At 44.1% G+C, this 15,604-nt stretch overlaps 1 protein-coding gene across 1 annotated transcript in view; it reads left to right on the top strand.

The window, feature by feature from the left end:
* The first annotated feature begins 298 nt into the window (after window positions 1-298).
* The window catches only part of CASR (calcium sensing receptor), a 91,419-nt gene continuing 76,113 nt past the window's right edge, over window positions 299-15,604 (top strand). The window contains exon 1 of the mRNA XM_066599310.1: window positions 299-1,155. The gene's annotated coding sequence lies outside the window, so the exon portion shown is untranslated. The remainder of the gene's footprint in view (window positions 1,156-15,604) is intronic.

The following is a 15,604-nucleotide window of genomic DNA, read 5'->3' as shown; positions in this document are numbered from 1 at the left end:
GTTATAGACAACGGAAACAATTTATAATCACAATTTGTCTGAAAATCACAGTAAAATTGGACATGCTGCAATTGTTTTTTTCTTGGACTGTTCATCCTTGTGATCATAACCACGTAAAATACTGCGCTTTATTTCTGTCTGAATTCGGTCCAATTTTTTCAGGCAGAAGATCTGATGTAAAAATCGCCCGTATGACCAGACCCGGGGGAGAAACTGGTCAAATAAAACTTTGTAAGTTGGCTTTCTGGCAGAGCCCTCTACTGGCAGCTGGCTGTACTGTCGCTTCTTCTGCAGGAGCTCCTGCGCTGAGTGGATGGAGTTCTGGCTGCTGAAGAGGAGCAGAAGGAGCTGAAGTGCAGGGATTCATCATCCCCATCATATGCCGTGTCCTGGAGGCTGCAGGCAGCACAATATTCCTGAGGAATTACAGGGGCAGCAGAGAGGAAGGGGGCTCAGAGGATTACTGGACTATATTGGGGTGCTAGGATGGTGAGCTCAGGTACACTCAGGATCATTATAGCTGCTATAGGGAACTATAGAGGATCCTATTAGAAGAAACCCATCTACTATAAGTTCTAACCATATAGACAATTATTGTGAGCTCATTACCTTCTCAGGGACCTGCAACCTTAGGAGTCTTATATGTGGAATTTATAGGTACATAATAGTGTATAGTGCAGAAAAAGTGGCAAAAGTGTTCTTAGGCGTCTGTGGAGTGTTTTATAGGGACATCGGTGCATGTGTGGGGGGGTCTTTGTAGTGTTATATAGACATCAATGTATATGCAATGTGTCTGTGTAGTGTTATATGTAATGTATAGGGTTATTAGACCATATATCTATGCTGTACATATGTAGCGCTATATAGGGTCTTCGCTGTATGCAGGAGTATCAGTGGAGCCCTGTGAGGGGGGTCTATGGAGAGCAGGTGGCTGTAATTGATCCTTGCAGTGCAGTGCAGGGCTGGCAGTGTAGACAGACTTTGGTGTAGCTGTTCCAGGTATACGGGGCACAGTGTTTGGGGGTCTGGGACATAGGGGGTCTTATGCCTTCCTGAACACTTGTAGAGAGCAGTGGATCAGTGACACCAAGATCTAAGGACTGGGGACCCCTGGAGAATTTACACTAAGCACCTCTCAATTCTGCTTTTGGGCTGGTAAGTGCTGCTGATTTCATTCGCAATCATTGTAAATCATGTATGTAGCAGAGCTGAATTTGTCATTGACCTTCCTTTTGTGCATCCGTGTGATTGAGTACAAATACTTTAGTAGATGTTACTTTCAGTCCTGTGTAAAATCACAGATAGCACAGTGATACGAGTATAGATAATGTAGTAGATGTTACCTGTAGTCCTATGTAAGACCGCGGTAATACACAGTGATAACTCTCTGGGTACAGGCAATGTAAGATATGGTACCTGCAGTCCTATGTAACACCACAGATAACATTTGGTTACTCTATGAGTACTGATAATGTAGTAGATGTTCCCTGCAGTCCTATGTAACACAATAGATAAAACCGGCTGATATTGTCATGTTGTATCCTGTATGTTTCACATAACTACATCTGAATATTGTGATGCATTAATAATTCTGCTGCCTCATAAAAGAGCTCAAAATGAGCTACACCCAAATCTCAATAGAAAAAAAATGTTATCTGCATTGGAAACCTTTTTTTCTTTGTAAACTCTTCCCTACCGTCTTATCCAGGATAATCACAAATGAGTATTCGCTACTGAAAAGGTGTTGGCCCCATCCCCACCCTGGTAGACAACGCCTGAGATCTAAGGGTTCTGAAGGGATAAGAACCCTTAGACTGTGTTCATATTGTGTTGTAACCTCAGTTCACGGCTTCTGACGCAGATCTATTCCGAAATCCAGGACAGAATAGCGCAGCACGCCATAGGGACCTCATTATAGTCATTGTGGTTCGTCCAGTATCGTTCGGTAGAATGGGAAGACAGACTCCATGAACACAGATGTGAACAGAGCCTAAGAAAATCACAGGTGAGCAGGATATTCGGGTTCACTGCTTACGAATTTCCAGCTTCCGAGTGGAGTTACAGTTGCCCCCCTTTCTTGTCCTGGTCTCGTCCCTCGGGCTCAGCGCTCGGTTCATGTCTTTGCAGGTAGCTGGATTATTTCTCAATAACTTGGGAGTCATTTCCATTGATTTCTCATAGTTTTCAGAATAATTTACAACGGTCAAGGGAATATTTGACTCATTCATTCCACTCCCCAAATGGGGTCAGAGGCTAATGTTACAGTAATTAGCAGCACTCAGTGGGGGGAGGGGTTGTTCTGATAGATATTGAATTATTCATGATCTGCCCTAATGAGGTCCAGCCCCACGCAAGTTAATTATTAGGAATTTACTTCCTCACTCGGCACAGAAAATCCTTAGATCAGAAGTTAACACTTTCATCATACGATAACTGTAGGTGTTGGTAACGTGTAAGACTGACCCGTCCCATAACAATCATATCTAATCTATAGGAAAACCATTCTGATCAGAGGACTGCCAACTGGCTGAGAGTCTGGAGGGATACATGGTACAACATGCTCTCCAGTCCATGACTGGCACTTTGGGCTGTTTAGCGAGTATATTTTATATACTAGTTTTCACTATTAGCTTGCTGTCCTATCCTCCCTTTAATTACAGGGCCTCCTGCACATTTTAAAGCGCTTTGTTATATTCTGGTCAGACTGCATATAATTCCTGACTAGTGATGAGCGAACTTTTAAAAAGTTCAGACAGTTTGTCAAACTTTTGCAAAAAATTTCACTGCGGTACAAACTAGCTCAAACTGAAACAAACGTTCACCAAACCCCCTAAAACTGGTGTATAGCACGGTCTTAGAGCCATGAAAGCCCTGTAGAACAGTCTGAAAATGTTGTACAGGGCTTTTATGGCTCTAAGACAGTGTCATGCGTCAGTATTCATGACCAGTGAATTAAACCAGTAGAACCCTGTGTTTGAGTAGAACCTTACTGAAAGCTCAGTTCGCGTTTGTGCCAAACTTAGCTTTTAGCAAAGTTCAACCCGAAACAGAGTTCTACTGATTCACTTCGCTCAACACTATTCCTAACATTAACCCTACTAACCCTTAGGGCCCTTTCAAAGTACAGTGATACATTGGGTCAAGAGTGCCTCACAAATTTTTACTCTGATTTAAGAGCAAAAACTTGGGTTACAAGCTTTGCTCTCAATGGGGCCGCTGCTGCTGCCGATGGCCCCATTGAAAGCAATGGGATGCCGGCAACCCCTACAGTGATCTTCAGGGAAGAGCTTCCCTGAAAATTATGACTGGCTGTAGCAAAAAATACATACTCACCTGTCCGCCACTGCTGGGGCTCAGGCGTGTTTAGCCGCCGCTTGTTCTCCCTCCATTTTTAATCCCCACCTGCTGAAAAGCTTCAGAGCAGTGCAGAGAGAACAGGTAGCAGCTAGATGCGCCTAAGCCTGGCGGACAGGTGAGAATATATATTTTTTATTTTTTTTACTACAGCTAGGGATGATTTTCAGGGAAGGCCTTATATTTAAAGCCCTTCCCCGAAAATCACTGCGCGGGTGCCAGCGTCCTAGTGCTTTCAATGGGGCAACGCCATCCCCATTGAAATCAGTGGGAGAGCTTCGCGATCCAGAACGGATTAATGGCTTTTCCATTCATTTCAATTGAAAAAATGGATTTACGAGTGACTTACGAGTGCTTTGGTTTAAGAGCTCCGTCACAGAACAAATTAAACTCTTAACCCAAGGCACCACTGTATATACAGTTGGCTGCAGAGATTGTGGTTGTGTGGAAAATTGTGAATCAAAATTGCATGTCTTAACTAGTGGTTTTTGATGCAGAAAAGAAAATGGCTTAATCCTGTTGGCAATTCTGCATCAAAATCTGCATTTTAGAGCGGATTTCTTCAGCAGCAAATTCCGCTACGTGATGCAGAACAACTGCATTAAAGAGACCTTCTTCCATTCAGTATTAACCCCAACTTTACTTAACATGCTAACCAAAATGACAATAGACATCAGCTAGTTGTCAGCACCTGTCTTGCTCAGCACCCGCATACACGTGTGCTCCGTTTGGCTGAGCGGGCATGTGCTCTGACTGTAGAAGGGGAAAAAAGTCAACTCTTCTCGCAGCAGTTTTATCTCCCCGAAAACAAAAGTCATAAGTAACTGCCGATCCTTCTTTCCCCAACATCTGCCATCTGAGTTGCTAATGGTCTGCAAATTCCTGGACAGAGAGGGGACTTTTTTCTATTGTCTGTGAAAAAGACAATTAATACATCTGTGAATTATTTGAGGCCGGTGATGCTACAAAAGATCATTGTGATTAGAAAGATGATTTTTTTACAGCCCACAGTAAATGCTGGTAATAATAATAATAATCTTTATTTGTATAGCGCCAACATATTCCGCAGCGCTTACATAGACAGGGGGGAATACAGAAAGACAAAAGTACAAACATTACAGAACCACGGTTACATAGTAATCAGCTGATGGAAACAATAGGGGTGAGGGTCCTGCTCCAACGAGCTTACATACTACAAGTAATGGGGTGATACAGAAAGTAAAGGGACTGGAGATGTGCACGGTATGGCGAGGTGGAGAGTGAGGGATTCTATACACATAGACAATGGTCAGACATTTAGCCGTGTGACGGCAGAAACAGTATGACTGCAGGAGCGGTTTATGATGGCTAGCAGGGATTGCAGTCAGTAGGTCAGGGAGCATGTTATCAGACGAAGTACAGAGGGGTTTATTTAGGGTATGCGGTATGCTTCCCTGAAGAGGTGCGTTTTTAGAGCAAGCCTGAAGTTCTGCGAGTCCTGGATTGCCCGGGTATCCTTTGGTAGTGCGTTCCAGAGGACCGGTGCTGCTCTGGAGAAGTCTTGGAGGCGGGAATGAGAAGTTCGAATTAAAGGGGCGCTCAGTCTGGTTTCGTTAGCAGAGCGGAGAGCCCGGGCTGGGTGATGGATTGAGATTAAGGAGGCAATATAGGGGGGCGCTGCGCTATGGAGGGATTTGTGGATGAAGGTAGCGAGTTTAAATTGAAATCTGTATTTAACGGGCAGCCAGCGCAGTGACCGGCACAGGGCAGAGGCGTCCGAGTAGCGGCTGGACAGGAAGATGAGCCTGGCTGCTGCATTCAGGATGGATTGGAGAGGGTAGAGTCTGGTGCAGGGGAGGCCAATCAGCAACGAGTTGCAATAATCAAGCCGGGAGTGGATGAGGGCAACAATAAGCGTTTTTAACGTCTCCACAGTGAGAAAAGAGCAGATTCTTGCGATGATCTTGAGGTGCAGCTGACATGTTCGGGCCAGAGATTGGATGTAGGGGGTAAAAGAGAGATCAGAGTTGAATATGACCCCAAGGCAGCGGGCATGTTGTCTGGGAGTTATGGTGGCACCACACACTGAGATGGAGATGTCAGGATGAGAGCGGTTAGTGGAGGGTGGAAATACCAGTAAGTCAGTTTTAGAGAGGTTTAGTTTTAGGTAGAGAGAGGATATAGCGTTAGAGACAGCGGACAGACAGTTAGTGATATTTTGGAGTAAAGGTGCAGAGATGTCACGGGAAGAGGTGTATAGCTGGGTGTCATCAGCATAGAGGTGGTATTGGAGGCCCAATCTACTGATGGTTTGTCCAATAGGGGCTGTGTAGATAGAGAAAAGAAGGGTACCGAGGACCGAGCCCTGGGGGACCCCAACAGCAAAAGGAAGAGGAGGGGAGGTAGAGCCAGCAAAGGAGACGCTGAAAGAGCGGTCAGATAGGTAGGAGGAGAACCAGGAGAGAGCAGTGTCCTTTAGGCCAATGGAGCGAAGCATACTGAGGAGGAGTTTGTGATCAACAGTGTCAAATGCTGCGGAGAGGTCGAGGAGGATCAGTAGGGAGTAGTCGCCCCTCGATTTGGCTGTCAGTAGGTCATTGGATACCCTTGTAATGAGTTCATATCAGTATATTGAGCTAAATGTGATTGTTCTCAATAAGAGAAGCCAAGTAATCTTGTAGATAGGATACCTTTTAAATGCTAACAAAAATACATGATTTTATAGTCAGCTTTTGAACCTACTTAGGGTTCTTCCTCAGGCTGTGTAGGTCTAAAAGCTCGCTGTAACATCATGTATTTTTGTTGGCCATTAAAAGATATCATATCTACAAGATTACTTGGTTTCTCTTACTGAGAACAATCACTTTTGCTCTACTGGCTAACACCGTACTAAATTTTATTTGTTCTATCTTAGATTGAGCTATAAATAGGGATGAGCGAACGTGTCCGTTACGGACACATCCGCACCCGGACACCGGCTTTGCCGAACACTGCAGTGTTCGCGCGTAAGTGTCCGGGTGCCGCCGGGGGGCGGGGAGATGCGCGGCGGCGCGGGCGGCAGTAGCGGGGAACAGGGGGGAGCCCTCTCTCTCTCCCTCTCCCCCCCACTCCCCGCCGCACCCCCCCCGCGCTGCCACGGCGGCCCCCGAACTTTTTCGCCCGAACACTGAAGTGTTCGCAAAGTTCGGTGTTCGGGCGAAAAAGGGGCGGGGCCGAACGTGTTCGCTCATCTCTAGCTATAAACACCAACGGTTTCACATTCTTCCTTCCACTCCCGTAGATCAAGAAAGATACTGGCATTAACCCCTTAAGTACACTAGATCACCAGGGATACTGCATTAAAGCTCCCACTACCCTAAGCTATCAGGGTTTCTTATATTAATCCCTCCACTGGCCTAGACCAAGAGGTGAAGAAAGCATTAACCACTTACACAAGAGAAGCATGGTTGCTAGCAATAGCCTAGACCACCGATGCTGTCATCATTTACATATTTATGAGTTTTAGTGGTTGTCAAAAATTTAGGTATTCTAGCCATGGTAAAAAAAATAGCTGCAGCATTTTGCAGTTACTGCATGTGTAAGGGCTCCTACCCACTTGCGTTTTTTTACCAATGCGATATTGCAGCATTTTTTTTAACGCTATCGTCAATGGGACTTTCTAAGGTTAAAAACGCAATGCAAGCTTGTGCTTTGCGATTTTTGTGTGATGCGTTTTTAATATTAGAAAGTCCCATTGACAATCGTGTAAAAAAAAAAACAGCGATATCGCAGCGTTAAAAAACGCAAGTGGGTAGGAGCCCTAAGGCCGGCTGTCCATGGGCGTTGCAAAGTCGTGCCGCAGATCTCCGCCGCGGGAGTCGCCACCCGGGAGCAGGAGCCGCCGCCGAATCTCTGCCGGTCAGCCGTATCTGATAGATAGGCTGGCCGCGAAGAATCGGGGCAATTCACAGCATGCTATCGAAAGCGTTGTCCGGCGTGATTCGCCGGCGAATACACTGCTGTGGACAGGGGGCCTAAGTGCTGTTTGAACTGTAGAGCCAAGATTTTTTGTCTTGTCAGGTAGCCCAAGCACATTTCAGTTAGCCATGCCACTGTTGATTACAGCTGTTTGTGGAGGCTTCTAATATTGAGACTTTTACTTGATCGGATAATTTTGCACTTGTTTTTACTTAAAAACAGCTAGAGGTTGTGGTGAAAATGAAATATACTGATGTCCTGCCACTTTGGTGGGCATTACAGGGTTAACTGTCACCTCTGGAAAGACTGTCTGCTAAAATAACCAGCTATTAGCCAGAGAACACAATGTGATTTAATGAGGTGGCCTGACCCTCTGTGGATGTATTAACCCCTACCCCCTGGATCACACTCAGCCATGTAACTGCTTCTGCAAACCCTCATCATGAGCAGAGTCAATAACAGATCTATTATGTCTGACAGAAAACAATCAAAGCTTCAAGAAGTGCAAACAGAGAATGATCCATCGCAATTACCCACCACCACCTGCTTCTATCATAAGGTCACAGGGATATAGAGATGTCTGCTCCAGAATACGACCCAAGACCCTCGATTTAAGTGATTGTAAACATCTCATCCTATTATTAATATTTATGTAGTGCCATCATCACCGGGCCCATCACTATTATATATGCCAGGCTCTGACCCCACTAGGCCCAACAAATGAAGACTTAAAAGGGTTTTTCCACAACTCAAAATTGCTCCACAACCGCCTTGTCCTTCCTGATTGCTGCTGACCAGGACATGTGACTACTACAGCCAATCACAGGCTGCAGCAGTGACCTTCTCTAGCTAGTGATTGGCTGCTCCAGTCACATGTTCTGGTCAGCAGCAACCAGGTAGGACAAAGTGGTTGTGGACCAATTTTAAGTTGTGGGAAAACACTTTTAATGACTAGGGAGGAAGTGAATGGATTGATAGGTAGTATAGAAAAGGAAGCTGAGAACATACTGTTACATCCATGCTGTGGTTGGTCAGGTTCAAGCCAAAGACTCTAGTGCTTTAAGGCAATCATGTCTTATTCTCCAGAGCTGCACTCACTATTCTGCTGGTGGAGTCACTGTGTGCATACATTACTCCTGTCCTGATCCTGAGTTACATCCTGTATTATACTCCAGAGCTGCACTCACTATTCTGCTGGAGGAGTTACTGTGCACATACATTACATTACCTATCCTGTACTGATCCTGCATTACATCCTGTATTATACCTCTGAGCTGCACTCACTATTCTGCTAGTGGAGTCCCTGTATAAATAGATGAAATTACTTGTCCTGTACTGATCCTGAGTTACATCCAATATTATACTTCAGAGCTGCACTCACGATTCTGTTGGTGGAGTAACTGTGTATGTACATGAGATTAGTTACCCTCTATTGATCCTTAGTTACATCCTGTATTATACTCCAGAGCTGCACTCACTATTCTGCTGGTGTAGTCACTGTGTACATACATTGCATAAATTATCCTGTACTGATTCTGAGTTATATCCTGTATTATATATACTCCAGAGCTGCCCTCACTATTCTGCTGGTGGAGTCACTGTGTACATACATTACATTACTTATCCTGTACTGATCCTGAGTAACATACTGTATTATACTCCAGAGCTGCACTCACTATTCTGCTGGAGGAGTCACTGTGTACATACATTACATTACTTATCCTGTGCTGATCCTGAGTTACATCCTGTATTATACTTCAGAGCTGTACTCACTATTCTGCTGGCGGAGTCACTGTGTACATACATTACATTACTTATCCTGTACTGATCCTTAGTTATATGCTGTATTATACTCCAGAGCTGCACTCACTATTCTGCTGGTGGAGTCACTGTGTACATACATTACATATCCTGCACTGATCCTAAGTTACATCCTGTATTATGCTTCAGAGCTGTACTCACTATTCTGCTGGCGGAGTCACTGTGTACATACATTACATTACTTATCCTGTACTGATCCTTAGTTATATGCTGTATTATACTCCAGAGCTGCACTCACTATTCTGCTGGTGTAGTCACTGTGTACATACATTACATTACTTATCCTGTGCTGATCCTGGGTTACATTAAGTATTATACTCCACAGCTGCACTCACTATTCTGCTGGTGGAGTCACTGTGTACATACATTACATAAATTATCCTTACTGATCCTGAGTTACATCCTGTACTATATATACTCCAGAGCTGCAACCTTTTTGTCTGCTGGTGGAGTCACAGTATCAAATATGACACAGTTATTTACCCTGTATTGATCCCAACAGAGACGTAACATGAAGCTGCAGGGCCTCAATGCAAATCTCTAATAAGGCCCCCAACTACAGTTTAATGCTTTATTTATAGCACTGGTCTCCGTACATTGGGTAAAGAAAGTTGATAGACCCGATAGTTGATAGTAAGTCTGCACTTACTTTGGTTACGCTCCTGAATCTTAAATTGCATTCTATATTATACTTCAGAGCTGCACTCACAATTCTTCTGGTTGTTATTAAGCAGCCACCCTCCCTAAAAGGTTAGCTAACTTCCTATAACACAACATTAGGTGAAAGTCTTGAAATTCCTCTCATTATATTCACTAATAATGACACATAAGCGGTGGAAGGTTATTAATTAATAACTGGATGATGACGTTAGAAGCCTCTAGGCACAAGAAGTACTAATCCAGTCATCCAATGCAGAAAACCTTCAGCTTGTCCGGAGTCTGAATGATGGGCAGCACCTGAATGTATACAGTATAATATGCGATAGTACATCTGCCTGAGTTCTGCGGGTTGCCCCTACACCCAGGAGGAGGAGCGACAATAATTATTCCCAATTAGAGATGAGCGAGTATACTCGCTATGGCACATTACTCGAGCGAGTAGTGCCTTAGTCGAGTATCTCCCCGCTCGTCTCTAAAGATTTGGGTCGGCGGGGGGCGGGGAGCGGCGGGGGAGAGCGGGGAGTAACGGAGGGGAGATCTCTGTCTCCCTCTCTTCCCCCCGCTCCCCGCAGCAACCCACCTGTCACCCGCACCGGCCCCCGAACCTTTAGAGATGAGCGGGGGGATACTCGGCTAAGGCACTACTCGCTCGAGTAATGTGCCTAGCGAGTATACTCGCTCGTCTCTATTCCCAATGCTTTCACAAATGGAAGATAATCACAACGCACCCCAAACCACCCCTGTTCGTAGGAGAACTCCTCTTCACCTAATAAAACACCTACAACAGTTACTTCTTTATTCCAAGATGAATTGTATTCTTCTTATAAAGCAGTTCTTAAAGGAACTGTCCGATTTAAAAATCCCATTTTTTGACTTAGTAGATGGGGGTGTCTGCATTTCAGCACCTACATCAGTGAAGAGAGACTATAAAGACCGTCTCTTCCTCTGGAGGACCAAGCAAATTATCCATGCATCATGCAGATAGCCTACTGATTTCAATGGGAACTGTGTAATACTTTTTTTCACCTGTGATGGCGCTGCAGGGGTAGTGAACACTTAAGGTGGTTTCACACAGGCGATAAAGTTGAGCGATTTTTGTGCGATGCGAGAGTGAGTAAAAGAGCAGATTTATGAAACCAATGATTTTCAATGCTTTCCTTCCCATTAGCGATGTTTTCACTCATGCGATGTGGCAAGAACAAAAAGTCGCGGCATGCTCTATCTTTCTGTGATGTGCGATATTTTTTATCTCCCATGTATTTCTATGGAGCCTTCTAACATTAGAAAGTCCTATATCTCAAAAAAGCATAGCTGATGCTCAAAATTCACGGGTACAAAGACGCAATTTTCCCGTCATTTTTTTGCCGCAATATCGCGATCGCCCATGTGGAACTAGCCTTACTGCCAAGTTCATTTTTAAATTGGAGTTAATTACTGGTGGCCCCAGCGGTGTATTGTGGTGTATTGTTGGTGATACTTGTTACAGAATGTGATTGTACAAAGTGAGGATCTCTAAATGCCCCTAATGATGAGGATGATGATGATGATGATGGACTACAGCCTTCTTACTCTGTCAACTAGTTAGCGATTCAGTTCTACTTTTACTCTCCCATCTCTTATTGTCTGTCCCTCACCATATTGTCTCTTCTACTGCAAATAAGAAAGATGGATCAATACCTCTGCAGCGCCACCTATTGGATGGCAGTATTCCTGCAAATCAATGTCTGACCCTTTATACAAGTCTTTATAACAGTGATTGCAAAGTGAAAACCAAGTCAGAATCAATAGACATACAGCTGTTTTGGGGTGGTTGCCGCTCATTAATGTGCAGTAGGTTTTTGGGTTCAGCTAGTGAGAGGCCTATGACGTAAGTGGGGATCTACTGCATACTGATGAGGGGCCAAAACCCTGAAACAGCTCTATTTGCATGGATTCTGGCTTGCTTTTCAATTCTCAATCAAAGCACTAACGACCACTTGTCAGTGGGTGAGTGAGTGAGTTACATGCTCCGCCCTTGATCACATGATGGTGACGTCATCACAGGTCCTTCATCCCAGCCACAATTTTATCTCAGCAACCAGCTGAATCACCAGAGCTCTGAGCTCCGCCCCTGATCCCACGATGGTGATGTCATTACAGGTCCTTCAATATTTTGACCAACTCCAACCATTATCACAGGTCCTTGAGTGAGTTACACGTGATGATGTCATTCACTATATTATAAGTGGCACATTGTGCCACCAGAAACACTGTTACTATAAATAACACTAATAACTACTCAAAATACCAACGACCACCTGTCCATCCAAGAGTGAGTCAGTGACTGAGTTACATGCTCCGCGCCCTAATCACATGACTGTGACATCATCAAAGGTCATAAAACATGCAAAGCCTGACAGCAGCCGTGTGCTTATAGGACCTGTGAAGTGGTCACCATCATGTGATCAGTCACCGGGGCTCTGTGTCCATGCGTGAGTTACATGCTCTGCCCCTGATCACATGACGTGACATCATCAAAGGTCCCAAAACATAAAACATGCAGAGCCTGTCAGCAACCGCGTGCTTACAGGACCTGTGAACGGGTCACCGTCATGTGATCAGTCACTGGGGCTCTGTGTCCATGAGTGAGTTACATGCTTCACCCCCTGATTACATGACGCTGATGTCCTTAATACCTGTGCAGATTACGCCTGGACTACATCCCCTATAAACCCCTGCGGCCTCAGTTGCTATGGAATACTAATGACCACCTGTCTGTGAGTGACTGTGTGAGTTACATGTGAAGATGCCACAGTTATGTGTTCAGTCAACCGGGCTGTCAGCTTCGCCCCTGACCACATGATGGTGAAGTCATCACAGGTCCTTCACTTTATTAAAAACCTGCAGAGCAAGACAGCAGCCATATGCTTACAGGATTTGTGATAATGTCACCGTCATGTGATCAGTCACCTGTGTGGGAGGAGTCCGGGGTTACATAACTAGGGGGTGATCAGTGTGTCTAGGACTCTGCTGTGCTGGTTGTGATCCCTGTTGTATGGGATGAACAATGTATGTAGCAGAGCTGTTGTGATGTACATGTAGCAGAGCTGTGTGTGATATGCATGTACCAGAGCTGTGTGTGATGTAAATTTACCAGAGCTGTGTGTGACGTGCATGTAGCAAAGCTGTGTGTGTGTGACGTGCAAGTAGCAGAGCTGTGTCTGTGATACGCATGTACCAGAGCTGTGTATGTATGACGTGCGTGTAGCTGAGTTTTGTCTGATTTACATCTACAAGAGTTGTGTTTGTGACGTGCATGTATCAGAGCTGTGTGTGTGATTTACATGTATCAGAGCTGTGTGTGTGACATGCATTTAGCAGTGCTGTGTGTGTGACGTGCATGTAGCAGAGCTGTATTTCAAATTGTGCCACCAGAAACACTGGTGCTGTAATTTACTAATAACTACTAGTCACTGTTATAAAGACCTGTATAAAGGGTCAGACATTGATTTACAGGAATGCTTTTATCCAATCGGTGGCACTGCAGAGGTATTGTTCCATCTTCTTTACTTGCATATATTTCCTGGAGGAGCATGGACAGCCTTATAAGTCTCATTCCTCACCTCCTAGGTGCTCTCCTTAAGAAGGGGTTAATACCCCTCCCGTCTGTTCTAGTGTGACATTCATCAATAGGCTCCTCACCTTTTCCAGGATTTGTAACTAAGATGTTCCTCTGATGATTTGCTCCTTATCACCTGCAGTAACGATGCCGGATGCAGCTCGCAGTACATTACATCCTATATAACCCTCAGGAGTGACACTCGTATTGATCATTACTATCTTACCTTATGTAAACTCTGCTGATCTGATTAGTGGCGTTCTCGGCAGGATGTTGTAAGACCAACTAATGTGCAGCAATATTAGCTGGAATGGGAACAGAAGATACGTGGAAGGTTTTATTAGAAATATTACGCTAGTGAATGTGATTGCCATACCTGCTGAATGTTTCTATTGCTGCTCCATACTGGCCCATAGAAACCTTCTATTTCAAGAGAAATATTGATATCTGGAGATCTGTCATTATCCCAGGTAACAGGTTTACTAGGTACAAGAGCAGCGGCAGCCTCTAGGTTGTGGCAGATATTTGTGACCCACTTTTCTAGGTGCTTTTAGCATGCCAGCATTCAGGGTGCAAACAGCACCTCATACATTCATAGTCACAGGGCTCCTAAATACAGTGATAGCCACATGCCACCCCAGGCAGTGCCAGATGCCCTCCATGTAGAGTGTTAGTACCCTGTTTCCCTGAAAATAAGACATACCCTGAAAATAAGACATAGCATGATTTTTGCAGAATTTTTGAGGATGCAAAATGATTTTTCAGGCTTTTTGAGGATGCTTGAAATATAAGCCCTACTCCAAAATTAAGCCCTGCTAACAGTTAATTAAAAAAAGTCAATTTAAATAGTGTCCAGGCAGCTATACCTGTAAAAAAGTTAAACCTTATTGAACAAAAATTAATATAAGACACTGTCTTATTTTCGGGGAAACACGGTAACAACCGTACAACCATTCCTTCTGAGTTGTTGTAGTTACTGAGCAGAGCAGTTAGGGAAACGGGCAATGTTCCATCAAACACGGGTTAACTCATAAGGACCACCCCCCTTTTTTTTCTTCATTTTTGGCTTTTCCTCCTCACTTTTAAAGAATCATAACTTTTATTTATCTATCAACATAGCTGTATGAGGGCTTGTTTTCTGTGGGACAAGTTGTATTTTTCAATGGTACTAGTTAATGTACCATATAATGTACTGAAAAACGTAAAACTTTCTAGGTAGAGTGAAATGGAAAAAAAATACAATTCCACCATCTTTGGACGAGTCTGGTTTTTATGATGTACATATTGCAGCAAAAATGGCATGATAACTTTATTCTGTGGATCAGGACAATTATGACAATACTAAATTTATATATTTTTTTGTTCTACTACTTTTAAAAAACAATCTCTTTGGGGGAAAAAGAAAATTATTTTCTGCCGCTATCTTCTGACAGCCATCGTTTTCTGATGACATAGTTGTGTGAGGGCTCATTTTTTGTGGGCTGTCCTCTAGTTTTTATTTGTAGCATTTTTGAGTATATTCCACTTTTTGATCGCTTTTTATTAAAAAGTTTTCTTGGGGATGAAGTGATCAAAAACAGCACAATTCTGGGGTTGTGTATTGTTTTTCTGCCAATGTCCACCATGCAGGACTAATAATGTGTTACTTTGATAGATCGGCCTTTCGCAGATGCAGCGATACCAAATATGTTTTTGCTTTCTTAATTATATGTACTGAGAAAAGTTATTTTTTTTTAACCTTTACTTCCTTTTATGTTTTTCTAATAATTAATACGAGTTTGTTTTACTCATGTTTTTAGTCCCCACAGGGTACTTGAACTGGAGATAATTCAATCACTCATGCAGTATAATGTAATACCATAGTACAATCTGACAGGCATTCTACCAAGCAACATCACAGGCATAGCTTGATAGGCAATCAGCCATGGCAGTGCTGGGGAGCGCTGCTGCCAGTGAGTGATGGCTGTAAGAAACAGCCTACACCCGCACTGTATGGAGGGGGATCGACTCCCGATTCCCCTCTACACAGACTCCAAAAGCACGGGATGTAGCTTTCGAGAACCAATCAGTGCCATCGCTTGCTGGAGGTGGGGTTTACGAATCCCGTTACCAGCAAGCGATCTTCTGTCGGCGGCTGAGAACTGAAGCAAGAGCGCTCAAAATCCGGAGACCAGCGGGAGGGATCTGGACGGCGCCTGCTAAGTAATGTATTGCTTTTTTTATTGTAGTGTAGCC

The sequence above is a fragment of the Eleutherodactylus coqui genome, chromosome 4 (assembly GCF_035609145.1).
Source record: "Eleutherodactylus coqui strain aEleCoq1 chromosome 4, aEleCoq1.hap1, whole genome shotgun sequence".
NCBI classification, from domain to species: Eukaryota; Metazoa; Chordata; class Amphibia; order Anura; family Eleutherodactylidae; genus Eleutherodactylus; species Eleutherodactylus coqui.
The sequence above is the reverse complement of the archived record's forward strand: the minus strand, read 5'-3'. Positions and strand labels throughout refer to the sequence as shown.